General features: G+C 34.5%; 1 protein-coding gene across 4 annotated transcripts in view; it reads right to left on the bottom strand.

Annotated features, from left to right (window-relative positions):
* Nucleotides 1-16,832, bottom strand: part of SEMA3A (semaphorin 3A) — a 352,298-nt gene that overhangs the window by 43,461 nt on the left and 292,005 nt on the right. The gene's annotated exons all lie outside the window — the stretch shown is intronic.

Genomic DNA, 16,832 nt, shown 5'->3' with positions numbered 1-16,832 from the left:
TACAAAGGTCCCCAACCAGTCTCCCATAAAGCACCATAAGACTGTTCTCTGTATCATGAGTTTGTTTCTGTTTTGTTTGTCCATTCTTTACGTATTTTAAACTGTGTTACAAGTTACCTTCTATGTAATAAAAACACTCAAATTTTCCCCAGAAAGTTAGGACTAGGTACACAAATCAGCAGTGGGATCACATAGTTCAAATGCATTACTAGCTAAAAAAATATATTTGGCAAGCTTTAAGTGCTATCTAATATTACTTATGGCCATCACCAATAAGTATTACTACAAATTCATCTATTCCAGTCTCCAGCAAAAATTGGGTAGGAGGGGAGAAATGAGATCCACATAATAGAACAATAAAAAATAAATCCTGTCATGTTGTCCCCATCTTGGTGAACAGCAATATCATTTTCTAGGCATCAAGCCAAAAATCCTGGAGCCACCGAGTCCTCTGTGTCTCTCACATTCCACATTCTATCAGCCCATCTCTATTTTCACCATTTTCTATCACATCCTTTAAGACCTGCCTCTCTCAGACCACCATTGCCAGGAATAGACACCTTAAAGCCCATTTGATTCTACTTTACCAACCTGGGCCCACTTCTCCACAGGACAGCCAGAGTGCACCTCTGCTATGTCACTGCTCTCTCGAAACCCTCCTATATCTTTTCAGACTATTCACAATGAAATATTAATTCTTATAGTATTCAGAAGCCCTATATGATGCAGTTCCTGATACCCCACATTCCTTTTCTTCAACCAGCCCTTCCTTCCCTAGGTCACTCCTAGTCAGCCAGGCCGCCCCCTTCTGGTTCTCAAACAAGTCAAGCACTCTCAGTCCTGCCTCAGATCATTCTGGCCTGTGTATCTCTCTGCTCTCCTCTATCCTCAAGTGTGGGTTCCTATTTCTACTCAGGCCTTTGTTCAAATATTACATTATCAAAAAGCCCCTTGCTGATTACCTTAAAAGCCTTGGAATCCTTATACTAGGACTTACAAAAAAACAAAACAAAAACACAAAACACTTATTTTCATTCATTCATTTTGTTCCTAAGTTGGTTCATCACCTGCTATTAAACAGCTCTGGGCCTCTCTCTATATCTAATATTCATTTGCTTATTTTATTTTCTCTCTCCATCCCATGCAGTATAATTTCCATGAGAATAAGAACTTGACATGTTTTCTTTTGTGCTATAATTCAATACCCTGAAACACAGTGAGCAGTCAACAAATATCTGTGCTAGGAGGGAAGGAAATAAAAAAGAAAAAAACATAAGACTGTCTAGATTAAGCACAGAATTTAGAGTCCTACTTCAAAAAATGCTTCTGTAAATACCTGGGTTGATCTGGTTGTGGCTCATACAAACAGTATAAAATATGTTCTAGCTTCACAGATTTACTATGTGAAATACTAAGAAGTTGAGTTCCTCTCACTGAGAGCACTTAGGATGTTGCAGGTATTTAAATCCTCAGAGTAATCTCCTTATACTCCCATGATACATTATGTTAACAATGAAATATATACCCACAGGTCAGCCTCATACTTAAGAGACCAGAAAAGAATTCAGAATCCTGAAACCTGATTTATTTATGTTATTGAGTCCTAATCTTTATACCTGTGAATAATCATTGTTATCCTCTTTTCCATGCTTGTAGCCTTCCTTTAACATTTGTTCTGGGACCATGTGCTTAGTATATCTCACAGGGCTACCCTTCGCTATCCTTCTTAGGCAAATTATACAGACTCTCCAAATAATGTAAAACATACGAAACATTCCCTATTCACATTTTAAGTTCAGTGTTCCACTGTAATAAGAGTAGGAAAATAGTAACTTGAAAATTGGAATCACTTAGCACCAGAATTTTTTAGATATATAAAATAATGTATTACTTTAACCTTAATAATTGTTTGCAAATCTGGTCTTCATAAAATTACCTTGTGTATACATACATACATACATATATATGTGTATGTGTGTGTGTGTGTGTGTATAATATATATAAATGGAATGTTAAGAGGAATAATTAATGTGACAGTAGGAATTTTAATGTACAAACCAAAGAAGTATTACCTCACCGATGAAATTAGATTCCTAGAAGTGAGGTGTGAGTGTATGAAAACACAGTTCATCATTTGTCGCTCTTGTGCCTTTTTTTTTTTTTTTAGAAAGAGAGAGTGGGGAATGGACAGAAAGAAACATGGATGTGTGACAGAAACATCGATTGGTTGCCTCCTGTGCATGCCCCGGATGGGGATGAAATCTTCAACCTGGATATGAGCCCTGACCTGGGATTGAACCGGCATCATTAGGGTGTATGGGATGACACTCCAACCAACTGAGCCACCTGGCTGAGGTTTCTGTGACCTTGACAATACTCTTACTTCTCAGATAGCAGATGCCTAATTTTAAAATTGGGTTCTTTTCACCTTGTGTGTCACAAATAGTTTATATACAAACAAATATTTTATTATATCAAACTAAATTTATTGGGGTGACATTGATCAACATGAACATATACAAACAAATATTTTAAGCTTAAATAGTGCATGAGAAACAATTTTATAAAATGTTAACAAAAGTATTATGTTATTATTAGATGGTACCAAAAGGAAGCCTCAATCACATGTTACGTTAAAGGGATCACATTAAAATCCAGCTTCAGAATTTTTATTTTTAATTATAAAAACTCACATCCTTCTGCTGTAGTCGTGGAGCAATGGAGAAAAAGTTGGTCTAATATTACCTCCCAAATTAGTGCAGTTGTTCATATAAACACTTGAATAACTTAAATAATTTTAAGTAATTAAATCCAACTATCTTTTATGTCATCATAAATATATACAAGATAAATATATATCATAAAAAACAAAATGAAAAATATATATTTCTTGTTCTTGGAAAGCTATAATCTAATAAAAAAAGCAATGTTAAAAGCACAAAAACAACAATGCAAATAAATTTTACATATATAAATATTCTCTTGGTGTTTGGACATGAAAGAAGTCATATCAAACATGATGTTCACTTTCTAAAATATGTCAGGATAATTATCGCTCACAAATATGGATGCTAGTGAGAAATAATTCAAGCACCTTATGAAATACTTGATAAAAGGGTTTTCAATCCTTATCTCTCCTTTAATATCTGATAATAAAGGAGTGGAGGATATTATAGACAAATTAACAGTTTGACATAGCATCATAGACAGCCCAAAACTAAAATTATATATGGAAAATAATAGCTAAATTTATTAAAATAGAAAAAGAGAATATAAAAACAATAATTCCAATTTAATAAAACTTATCTAAGAAATTGAGATTATATTTTATACTGGAAAACATTCTATTTTAATAAAATAGGTGTCTCCACATGATCTCTTCAAAAAATTTAAAATAAATATTTTTCTAATATTTCAAGTTTAGAAATTCTTCTCTTTGGTCAAAACCTCTGCTCACTATTCATAACCTACTTCTTTGATTTCCCCAATTTTGTCTTCCATTTTCTTGTGCTATTTTGTCCTCTTACCCCTTTCTTATTCCCTTAGACTCTTCCTCTCCTCACTGGTGAATTCTCTTTATTCAATTCGAACATTCTAATCAGCCATTCTAATTGTCTTCCCTATTTCCCTAGGCCCTCTTAGCCTTATGAACATTCACTATCATCCCCCTAACTTTTCCTTTCCGTGAAGAAATGAGCTATCTTAGTCTAAGACCTCCTTTCATTTGCTACCAATCCAACAATGAACAGAGCATTACTCCAATAATACTTTTTCTTCTTCATGCAATCACTCCCCATTTTTATTCTCACTTATCAAATATTCCCTAGGCACTTAATCTGGGCTTCGCAGAGTGGGAGATTAGGGGATACTATGGTAAAAAGTGTTATGTTTACTTGGTGCTTACTGTCTGTGAGAGAATACCAACAATAGAGAAATTATGAAACTGCATAAAAAGAAAAAAAACAACTAAGAGTTTGGAAAGAAAGCAGAGGGCCGTGGAAGAGACAATCTTGCCTTGAAAGAATTAGGGAACGTTTTTCTCAGAAGATATGCCATCTAATTCAAGGCCTCAAGAAGAACCAGGAGTGTGCCAAGCACCAGAAACATATGTGAGAAGTCACAGAAACAGCAGAGAATGCTGTGCACACAGAGGGTGATCAGTGAACACAGAGGCGGTCAGATATGACGAGAGAACCTTACACAGCGGCCAGGACAAAAGGAAAGCAGTTTATTGTCCTAATAGCTATGAGGGAAACCCCGAGTGTTTTAAACCTAGTGTTGCTATTCTCAGATTGCTATTTTAAGGAGACCATTCTGGTTGCTGTAGAGAAAACAGTTTTAGAGAGGCAAGAATGAAGGCAGAAAGATCAGTCTGGAGAGCGGCAAGAAATGATGGCAACATTGAGCTACATGTAAAGAAGGAGACACATGCAGGGATTATGTGAAAGTAGAATTGATGGATTATATTCATCGAGAAGATTTGTATATAAGGTGTAGTAGGAAAAATCATGGAAAAAATTAAAGAAATGTATGATTTAAATAACTGGTTGGATGGGATTCATTTATTTGGTTAGGGAACATTTGAGGAAGGATAGATATAAGAGTGGGGAAGAAAGATGAGCTTAAAATTAAAATTCTGACTAAAATATCCTATCTAGATATCTCACTGCAAATTTATTTCATCATACCAAGCAAAGAGCATAGAAACTTCTCTTTTAAAAATGCTTTGCTCCTTCCTCTCTTTCCATTTTGGTTATTGTTAACATCAATATCTAGATATAAAATGCTATTTTACCTTAAATTGTCTCCCTCCATCTCCTACAGTTCTTTGCACTCTTAATTTATTATCAAACACATCCCTGCTACCATTTTACTACATTTTTAATGTTACCCTCACAATTAATGTCCTTTTTAATTTACAGTTATATTTTTGCAATCATCTAACTGGCCTTCTACATGTATTATCTATTTCTTCTAAGGGATGCATACAGTGCTTCAGAAGTAAGTATGAATGCATTAATGCCATACATTATCAAAAAACAGATGGCAGGTATCTTAGGATATGACAAAATAGCATAAATTAAGCAGAGAGGACAATAATTCTACTGTTACTCTGAGCCAGAAAAATGGATAAGAGCAGTTATTACATTCATATATATAATATACTAAATAGGAACAGATATATAAAATATATATGTTTATATACATATATACATACATATATACATATATATGTGTGTGTGTGTGTGTTTTTTTTTTTACAAAGAGCCAATTTTTCTAGCACAAGAAGAAAATGGGAAACATTGCCAGTTACATTATTCACAGTGTCTCTAATGTAAAAAATAAACGAAGGGCAATCAGTTTCATTCACAAATGAACTTTGACCTATTGTTCCAGCAGAACTGACTACTGTTCCTCCTTTAAATGCTTAGTGAACCTTTTTGTCATTCTAGAAAACACCATAAACACTGACTTTATAGACATGTGGATCACATAACACGGAAGTTTGCTTCTACCTCTAATACAACATTTAACTCTTTTTCTATTATCCTCATGTTCCTATTTAGTATGACAGGCATTTGTCCTATATTTGTGCACCGGTGGGGTTCCTCAGCCTGGTCTGTGGGGATTGGCCAAAACTTGCTCTCCAACATCCCCCGAGGGGCCCAGATTGTGAGAGGGCAGTTCTTGAGTGACACACCCTGGAATAGGGCTCCCCCTCTCTGGTTCAGGGTGAGTCACTTGAGAACCACAGTTGCCAAGTCACCACAGTTCAGCAGCTCCTACATTGAGTGTCTGCCCCCTGGTGGTCTTTGCATATCATAGCTACCTATCACACAGTAGGAAGGTAGCAGGAATATATAAAAACCTATCAGATAGTATATATCTATATATCTATATCTATATCTATATCTATATCTATACACACAAAGTGATCACCCTGATAATCCTAGTACCCTCTAACAAAAAATAGATATTATGACATTATTCACTATATTCCCTATGCTGTATTTCACATCCCCATGACCATTGTTATAATTAGCATTTGTGTAGATTTTATTTTTTTTAAAGGAAGTATAACATTTTGTTGCCTTTTGACATAATTAATTAAAGCTTCTGGGATGAATCAAACTCGATATTTAGGTTTCTGGTTAAAGAAATATTTAGACATTCTTATTTTAATTGCAACTGTTTTTAAGAGATTAGTACACAATAGCAGGTTTTCAAATAGTCTCCTGAAATTTTATGCATGTTCTTTTATCCTTGAAGAAGCTTTTTTTTTTTATTGCATCCTTTTGTGTCAGACAGTGAATACAGCAAAAATCAATTACCTGTTTGCAATTTTTCAAAATTGGATTCATCAATAGGATTAAAGTAACATAAGGCATGTTTCTCCATTGTATGAAGCTAAAAACAATGCATGTGTTGGAGGTCAGAGGTTACCATTGTCCTGAAAAAAACTACATGCTATTCAATATTTGGTCTTATCATCAAAAATTCCCCATAGAAAAGTTTTACCACTCAGAGTGATCTACTGCATCACTTTTCCTTAGGAACCTAGGAAAGTTATTCGAAAGATGCTATTCTACCATCAAATGGCACGCAGAAATAAAAAGCAACCCAAAGATACTAGGTTCTCTTTCTTTTAAAGTTGTGTCTGTGGCCTATTGAAGCAGAGGATGCCTATTTCCAGCCTCCAGGTAAAATTCCTGATTTCGGAGTGGCCACATCCATTGAAACTAACAGGTACACACACACAGATCTTCTCATAATGTAACCAGTCACAATGCCCCTCGATAACGTGCCCCATTGAGGTGTTCTCTACTCTTGTAAAGCTCACAATCTCATGACGATAACTTAACAAAACCTTTCAGCTTGTGCAATTAGAAAATACTTCTTGCAACATGGAGTAGGGAACCAGTGTGAATATACATTAAAGGTGACATCAAAAGAAAGGGGGAAAACCCATTTAAGCAAGATCAAAGTGCATCTATCTCAGCAGCACAACGCTGCAATGCAAACACTGCGAATGGCAAATACAGTTGGAAAGCATTCTCTCATTTGGGGAGCTTAACGGGTATGCCTTTGGGGAAGAAACCTTGCCTTTGCAGGTACGGTGGTACTTTTGCAATGCCCTGAGCACATGGAAGAAGCTGAACAAATAACGTGTTTAATAATCTTGGGCCAATGCTATCAGGTGAAGCATGGAATCTGTAGTCAAGATAATAGCAATAAGCCCTGGGTAAATACATGTCTCTTTTCTTCCCCCCGTTATCTCCTTTACCACCCCCTGGACATTCTTCCGCACCTCATCTCACAGATGGCATTTCTTGCAAAATTCACGTTTGAGTACCACCTGCCACTTGAAATAGTACTGTTCTGTCGAAATATTTTTAGCAGCTGCAAATTAAACTGTCCTTCAGGTGCAATCTCGCAGTTAATGAAAGTGACACCTTGGCACAGGACATGCAGCTGCCTTTTATGATTCATTTGGCAGCCGGAGCTTATTTAAATAATGAACACATTTTACTGCTCTCCGCATTGGGATCAGCCAGAATCATCGGTAGAGCAACATTTTGGCCAACATTTGGCAGGACCTATCCTTGCCATGAACAAGCCCACACAGTATAAAAGCATACAACTACATTGTGGAAATACTTTTTTTTTTCTTCCTGAAAATGAATTAAATTTAAAGGATGATTAATGAAGGCTTTTAGAGTGTCTATAAATTTAGAAATTAGGACATATATTGGGTTTCTGGGATATAAATTATACATAGTTCATTAGAATAGAGAATGGAATGAGTGATTGTAAGCCATCTTATGTAAATACCACAAGGACTAGTTTCACACCATGAAACACTCATTCAATCCTCTTGCAAAGCATGTTAAGAGGTTCCACAACAGAATGAGAAAACCACAAATCCACTGGGGGGAAAAAAAACCACACCCAAATTACCCATCTCTCTGAATCAATTATGATTCCACTTATGAGAGTAAAAGGAATCTTTAAAAATGTGTACAGTTCTATCTATCATCTATCTCTCATCATCATAAAAGTCCTGTGTCCCTGATGCCGTAAGGGCATCGCAACCAAACAACTGGTCACCAAAAGGTGCATGGAAAACCTCTCATGGGGTGGAGGGCGCAGCAAGGTGGGCAGCATGGCACTGGTCCCCAGGTGGTGAGTGGAGGTGCTCCCACAGCAGGGGCAGGGGTGGGGGTGCTCAGAGCAACAGGAGGAGGCAGTGCATGGAGGAAGGATGAAAGCTGGGAGCATTGCGGGGCACTGGCCATGTCCACGGAGATTGTGAGGCATTGCAGGGCGGGGACATGGCCTTGATGGCAGCTAGGCGTAGGGGACCCTAGATGCGCACAATTTAATTGTGCACTGGGCCTTTATATATATATATATATATATATATATATATAATTTTCTTCATATAATAACTTATAGTTATTAGTTATGACCTAATAACTATTCATGAAGGTAAGTCCTTACTAAATACATACCTTCAATTACCAAAATAATTATTCTTTCACTGTGATAGGAATCAGAGAAAACTGGGTAAAATCCAGGCTTCTCCCATCCACTAGATTTGTAACCTCAAAAAATAAATTAATGTCAACTAACTTCAGTTTCCTTATATACTTATGTCAGAATAACATAGGTATACATGTCTGAGAAGTGCTGGGAGAATATACATCTTCTTTCTCTTCTTTCTTCCCTTCTGTCTGTCTTATTTTCTTTCCTTTTACCTACCTATCTACCTACCTGTGTCAGCATATCATTGGCCTTCATAATTGCTAGCTGTTATCATAAAACTGTTTAGAAAATTTTAAGAAATATCCTATATAAACCTATGTTTTAAATTTAATTGTATACAATGGAATACAGTGCTGTGGTAAAAAAGAAGGAATTCTTATCATTTGCAACAGTATGAATGGAACTGGAGAGCACTATGCTAAGGAAAACAAGCCAGTCAGAGAAAGATAAATATCACATGATCTCACTCATTTGTGGAATATAATGAACAACATAAACTGATGAACAAAAACAGATCCAGAGACAGAGAAACATAGATCCGACCATCAAACCTCAGAGGGTAAGGACTTGTACGCATGCATATAAGCCTAATCAATGGATACAGACACCAGGGGGATGAGGGCATGAGTGGGGGTGGGGGGACAATGAGAGGGTAAGGACACCTATGTAATACCTTAATAATTAAAGAAAAAAAAAGTTAAAAAATATTATTGGTAACATATACTTTGTGACTAAAAGCAAGTAGAATCAGGAGCAGCTGATGAGGAAGGAGTAAACTTGTTAAAAAAACAAAAAAACAAACAAAAAACAACTGAGAGGAACAAATAGCAATTTAGGTAAATTGTAAAACTCTTTTTTTTTTTTTTTTTAATTTTCAAAATATTTCCAGTATCACAGCCTCAGGCTTCAAAATAGTTATAAGCTAGCTGGAGGGGAAATGGGTGATGGGGACAGCTCATCACCACATGACAGCCAGCACACCAGGCTGACAGCCACTGTGAATGCTTTCTTCCCTTCAGCTTTGCTGCACCGTGAGGGTAGGGGGTGGAGGAAGCAAAAGACCTTGAGTGGAACTTTCAGCACATGGGGAATGTAGGGAATGCAGCACAGAGTCCTCTTACATTCTTAGCTAACAGCCTACGCAGAGTGGATATATCATTTTTGGCGGTGGAATAGAAAAACTTCTGGCTGCCAAGGAACAGGCCTGGAAAAACTTCTGATGCTTAGCTGGCTGGGAAACTATGATCAGCTCTTGGGATAGTTTAACCCGAACAAAGTTGAAGATGAGTCATGTCAGAAAGGAGAGAAGGGCTGATTGGGATGGAAGATGAGCCCGAATGGGAAGTAAGTAATAGGAACTATTTACTGTGCTCTTTTCTGTGTGCTTTTCATACATTTTCCTAATCCACACTCATCCCAGGAGAAACCCTGACATTAAGACCCAACGTGCAAGCTAGCACATAAACAAGAGCTGAGTTCTTTCTACAACATCATGCGGCCTCAAGTGTTTACCCATGGATTTTCCACCAGGTCTACATGTTGCACAGGCTTGTACACTATTTGGTTATTTTGTTTACTAATTTAACAAGGAAAGAGGTTTTAAATAGTAATAAAAATTAGTGGGAAAAGTTATTATTTTCTACTACTACAAAATAAGTCTATTTGAATCAACCAGTCATAATCAAATCAAACTTTCCAGTTTTTTTCCAACTGAAGGCACATGACTGAAGAGGAAGTGGAAAGTCTTTGGGATACTGGGCTTAGGAGAAGAAACATATGAAGTAATCACAAACATCACTGTGGAGTGTGGTGTCTCCAGTCCAGCAGTATGTATCAAATCAAATCAGTAATCTTATGGTTTCCCTTACTGAATACTACAAAGAGAAAACGTTATCCCACCGTCATATTTTCAGCTTCATCTCCCATATCTACTTAGTTGTAATTTCTTACCAATTCTATCCCTCACACATTTTTTAGTGCATTTTCCCTTATTTATTTTGTTCTAATTAATGTTCTCTCATCTCTCTCCTAAATTATTGGCTTGTCTTCTTTAAAGATCGACCTGCTCAAATAATTTTTTAAAAATCAACATTTCACAATTCTGCCAATGTGAATTTCTAAATATACACATAATTATATTGATGGTTTTTCAAAGGCTAAGTAATAAAAAACTTTCTCTCTTAAGTGACTTTACTTATGAAAATCCTCTATGAAAAATCATGTTATTTTTTGAGATCCTTTTCAAATACCTTCCAAAATACATAGTGCTTTATTTAATTCTTGAGGTGGAAACTTGTCTTCTGAGTTTCCATAATATTATATTTTGTGTTTATTTCAATTAGAGTAGTTGTACTTTTCCACTTGTCCAAGATTATTTTTTTTATTTTTATATTGTTATTTTTTTTACTATCTGGGGATAGGTTTCTAGAGAGAGAGGAGGAAAGAGGGAGAGAGAGACGGAGAAACATTAATGTGAGAAAGAAACATGGATAGGTTGCCCAACTATGTGTCCCAAGCAGGGATCAAACTTGCATATATGCCCTGTCTAGGAATTGTATCTGAAACCTCTAGGGTATGACTAACCACTTATCTACACTGGCCAAGGCACCCTGGATTATTCTTCATTGTGATTCAGTGTGTTTGTTCCCTAAGTTCTTTTAATTTAAATTTATTTATTTATTTGAGAGAGATGAAAATATCTATTTGTTGTTCCACTTATTTATGCATTCATTGGTTGATTCTTGTATGTGCCCTGATTAGGAACTGAACTCACAATCTTGGCATATCAGGAAAAACCTCTCATCAACTGAGCTATCCAGCCAGGGCTATTCATGAAGCTCTTTTGAGCCATGGTTTAATCATTTATTTTTGGATCCCCTCTATTAGAGTTGTTCAACTCAGAAGCCTGGAATTAGTCTTGAGTTCACCTTCCTCTCCATTGACAGTTTATTAATCATCAAGTTTTATTTCCATCTCTCTATCTTTCATATCTATCTGTATCCTTCATGTCTTAATTTAGGTCCTTACAGTTTTTTCATCCTTTCTATAGCTTTTTAAGTTTCTAGTTATCAGCATCACTTTCCTACATTTTTTTTTCTCTTTCACATAATGCCACCAAGAGTGACTTCAATATCAATACTCAATTCGTGTATGCCAATCTATTGTTTAACATCTTTTTCATGTATTTTTTTATGGGAGTGTAAAATGGTCTGGAAGTATTTTGTAAAACCAAATACATATTTATCCTGTGATTCAGCCATTCCATTTCTAGCTATTTGATCAAGAGAAATGAAAATACACTTAAGTTTAGTGCACTTCATTGTATATAATCTTGTCAGAATAGAAACAAATACATAAACAAATATTGAGCTCATATCACTACTAATCATATTTTAGAGGTGTGTTGATGCTTGATATCTACTTTGATTTCATTAAAAATGGTTGATGTATGGAGAGGAATAATGGATAGACATAAAGTGATAAATTTGTAGCATCTAGGTGGAGGGCTAAGATGTATAATTATTATAGGATTCTTTCAATTTCCTGAGTATGAAAATTGTCTATGCCTCCTGAAACAAAAATTAGTTTTTCCTAACTTTCAACAAAAGTGATCTTAGGTAGTTAAAAGTATTCATGTAAATTTAAGAAAATACGGTATGTAATTACAGTATTATAGGTGGTAAAAAGAGTCATTTACATTTTTCTTCACTAATAGTTACCTTTGTGGCTCAGTCTTAAAGTAAACGATAGCAAAATTAAGAATTTCAAGCATATAACTGATCCTGAAAACTGAGCATCACTTAGATTTTCATAGACATGCAAATTTGATATAGTGTAATCTTCAATGTATGGTTTAGTTTTCTATATCTAGAAACTATGTATGTTCCTTTTACTTAAACATTATGGTCTTTGCCATCTATTCAAATAGAAACATTTTCAAATATAACTGACTATATGGTGTAGAATTCTGTTTGGAAAGTAAATTGAAAATAGCTCATCTGGCATGGCTCAGTGTGAGCATTTACCTATGAACCAGGAGGTCTTGGTTCAATTCTTGATTGGGCACATGTCCAGGTTGTGGACTCCATCCCCAGTAGGGAGCATGCAGGAGGCAACTGATCAATAATTCTCTCTCACCATAATGTTTCTGTCTCTCTCTACCTCCCCCTTGTATTCTGAAACAAATAAAAGCATATTTTTAAGAAAAGAAATAGTTTGTGTATTGTTTTTTTAAAAGAAAATACATCTTTTCATATTTTGTTTTTACCTTTCTGTTTTGCCTACTGATTTATTTCTAGAATGCTTATCTTTCAGCCATTTCTCTATTTTGATGAATTTCATAAATTGCAGGAATGTAGTGTTGAGCACAAAGTAGGTTTTAAGGAAAGTGGTTAGAATATTAATCTAATTAAACTAAGTGGATATATCATAAGATCAGAACTATTTTGTTATTATTTTATAATTATCTACCAAAATGTGGTCTATGTTTCTCCTCTTTTATCTTATAAATATGTAGTCTTTTTCTTTCATTGACTAGTTATATAAGAATGAATTATTCAACATTTCACTGTGAAAATTATATAATGATGTACTTTATTCATTATATACTAGAGGCCTGTTGTATGATATTCATGCAAGAATAGGCCTTCCTTATCTGGCTTCCCTCCTGGCCACCTGAGAGCCTGCGAGTCTTAGCTCCTGGGATGTCTGGGAGCCTGCAAGTCCTTGCTCCTGGCCAGAGCACTGCTCCTGTAACTCCCTCCCTCTCCATTCCTGTATATGCAAATTAACCCACCATCTTTTTTTTTGTTGTTGTTGGTTTGCATACTCACTCCTGATAGGCTGTGATCATAGTGGAGGTGTGGTCAATTTACATGTTTGTCTATTATTAGGTAAGATTAGAATGACTTTTTCCATTGCAGATTTTAGGAGTTGTATATAGTGTCCTGCTATTGGCAAGAACCCTTTGACTGTTCAACCAACAGCTATGAGGTGCACTGACCACAAGGGGGTAGCTGCTAAATGCAGGAGCTGTGGAGCTGAGGTGATTTGGCAGCTGTGGTTCTCAGCTGACAAGCCCAATTCTGGGGTGCATTAACTGAGAACTACTCTCTCACAGTACGGGAGACCTTGGGGGATGTCAGAGAACCAGATTCAGCCTGATCCCTGCAGATAAAGCCAAGGGACCTTACCAGTGCATGAATCTGTGAACCAGGCCTCTAGTGTTTAATGTAAATTAGAAACATTTAGATTAATCTAGCTTCCTCAATTATAATGTTTTAGGTATTTTGACATTTATTCCCTCAACTGTAGGAAGCTATCATATTTATTGATTATTCCATATATTAAGTCTTCAATGAATAAGTTCATTCTATTAATGCAGTCATCTATTATCATAAACTGCTTTTATCATTTACATTATATTTTTGAATTATGTTAAGCAAAAAATACTGTATCATTAAATTATTTGTTTTTTGAGAAGATCAGATGGGATTTCATGAAGGAAATAATCTCTAGGAAGAATATTTTTATGAACTTATAATGGTTATGTATGCACATGCATGTACACAAATATATTATAAATATATTGTGGATATTAATTTTTATTACCTAAAGATATCAATGACATAATACAGCTCCCCCCCCCCCCCACATTTTCTAAACATTGAAAGGTTTGGGAAAAAAGAATTATCCTTTTAATTTGTCATTACAGGTTATGTCAACATGAAGGGAAATTCAATAGAATATGTATAATATAAATTATTCTCCCTACACACAAAATTATGCTATCAATTGAGTCCATGTTTAAAAAATAATTATGCTATTTTGCAAATACAAATTAAACATAAATTTTGGATTTGGATGAAGAAAACCAAGCAGCAAACTTTCACTTCCTACATGTAAGGAAAATAGAATTTTCTATTTAGAAAAGCCACTGCCCCATAGGAACAAGTAATTTATATGATCTTACCCAATCAATGACTTCACACTAGAACTTTCTCTCTTAAATCGAAAATTGGTAGAGGTTCAAGAAATGTGGTATTACCTAACTCTCTTCATTTTAAATTAGAGAACGTTTTCCTTCCCTTTGCCAGAAAGTTCATCAATTTTTTAGACAGTGTTCTTACTTGCTTTAGATTAAATAACCTCAATTAAGTGTGTATGATTTATTTTATAAAAATTTCAGTGCTTAAGCAATGAGCTAAAAAATTCACCACACCAAAGAAATATAGTACAGGTGTGATTTAAATCTACTTTAAAAAGAAAAAAAAATCAGACAAATGCATACTTTCAATTCTTTCTCCAATACATAATCATACCTCACTAGTTGGTAAAGGTTAAAATAAAGAGAAATATATAAGTTTAAGGTAATTAAATCTTTTGAAAGAGGATTATACAAAGAAAATTCCATATATTTTTTGAATATGTAAACTGAACATTTTTTTTTGTTCTGTGAAATAAAAAGTCAATTACATAAGTGAAAAAGAAAAAGGTTCCTGTGTAATGTTTGCCCATTTCTAGAGCCTGAATTCCTAGTCAGCATTGACAGAGAGCTTTTCCTCTGAGTTGCCTCTGATTAGGCCCTTGAGTTCTAGGGAAAAGGGAATATCTTTTTCCTAAAAGATATTTCCGTAGGAATATGGCCTGATTCTTAAAATAAAATAATGATTTAGGGACCAGAAAATATTCAGGTGGATTTTATTTGACACAGACCTTGGCAACTTTTTAATAACATGAATGTTATTATAAATAGAAACTAATTATACTGGTTGCAACACCAGTGTAGCTTCACATTTCTATCATCTGTGGTCAGAAAATGTTCTCAAAATGCCGGAAATTCAGGATCTCTTCAAAGAAGAAACACGTGTTCAACTGTGATATAATTAGCAGTTTCTATGGCTTTTGTTCTTAAGAGACAATAATAGTTTTGATTCTTGAAAATGCCTAATTATATGAGGAAGGAAATTCAAGGCAGAAAGGAAGATAATTTATAGTATAATTTCAAAGTAATTAGAATTCGCAGAAAATAATTCTTATTATAAACCTGGTATTAATCTGTAAGATCTTAGTATCCTTTAAGAAATAATAATTCAAATTTAGCATTAGTTACTATTTTTGTACTTCCCTAATCTCAATGTGTTGAAAATAAATAATTGCTGTTATCTTAATACAACTCCTTTTATTTTTGATTTTTTTTTCTTTTATAGGATTATATCTATGTAAAGAGTGAGGAAGTTGTCAGTTATATTTACATAAAATTTGTAATTTTTTTAAATATTAGAAAGTCTTTATTATATCACATTCCTATAATTTAAAATATAGGGTAGCAAATTTAATGTGGTAACATAAAAATGTATAATATTTTTGTTTATTTGCATTTAGTTATGTTTCTTTGTACTAAAAAATCTACCTAGTTTTCATTACTGGATGCTTTTTTACAAAAAGATGTTTACAGGGAAGTAAAAATCAGTTATCACATATTTTAAGTACTATGTTGCTATTTATCATCCAATTTATTACTCTAAATAAAACAGCATAGCCCAGGCAGCATGGCTCAGTTGTTGTCAACCTATGAACCAAGTTTTCTCTTGATTCCCAAGTTTCCGCTTGATTCCCAGTCAAGGCATATGTGGGCTCAATCCCCAGTGTGCGGTGTGCATGAGGAAGCCAATCAATGATTTCTTCTCTCTCCCTCTGCCTTCCTCTCTGAAATCTATACAAATATGTTTTAAAAATAAAATAGCATAAATCCTAGTCTAGCGCTAGTGAAAGACAGTTACTTTTTTATTAAACTGTTCTGAAATCAACTTAAAAAAAATGAGGCTTTTTAAATCCTAGAAGTCTCTACTAGAAAAAGTAGGTTTCCCTTCTTTTTAAATAATATTGCTCAAGATGTCACTGAGGCCAAAAAACAAACAAACAAAAATAACAACACACACACACAAAATGCTTATGGATTTTCTATAACTATAAAGACAGATAGAAAACAACAACACACAGCTTAGAGATTTAAATAATAAATACCACCTCAAATTGGGAAATTATTTCATTTTGGTTTAATGATAGAAGGAAAAGTAGTGAAGCTATTTAATTTTATATTAAATAGTGTTAACTTAATTAAGATGATAAATGTTACTTAAGAAAACTATTCAGAACATGCATTTTAAAAATTCTATTCAACCATTGTTTTAAATAACCAAATATGAAATTAAAATCTTAAAGCAAAATGAAATGCATTTGCTCTTAGAATCATGATTTTTGTTAATAGTTAATTAACTTTTTGT

This window comes from Pipistrellus kuhlii, unplaced genomic scaffold (genome assembly GCF_014108245.1).
Source record: "Pipistrellus kuhlii isolate mPipKuh1 unplaced genomic scaffold, mPipKuh1.p scaffold_m20_p_10, whole genome shotgun sequence".
Taxonomy (NCBI): Eukaryota; Metazoa; Chordata; class Mammalia; order Chiroptera; family Vespertilionidae; genus Pipistrellus; species Pipistrellus kuhlii.
Note: the sequence above shows the minus strand (reverse complement) of the source record. Positions and strands in the feature narration are given on the sequence as shown.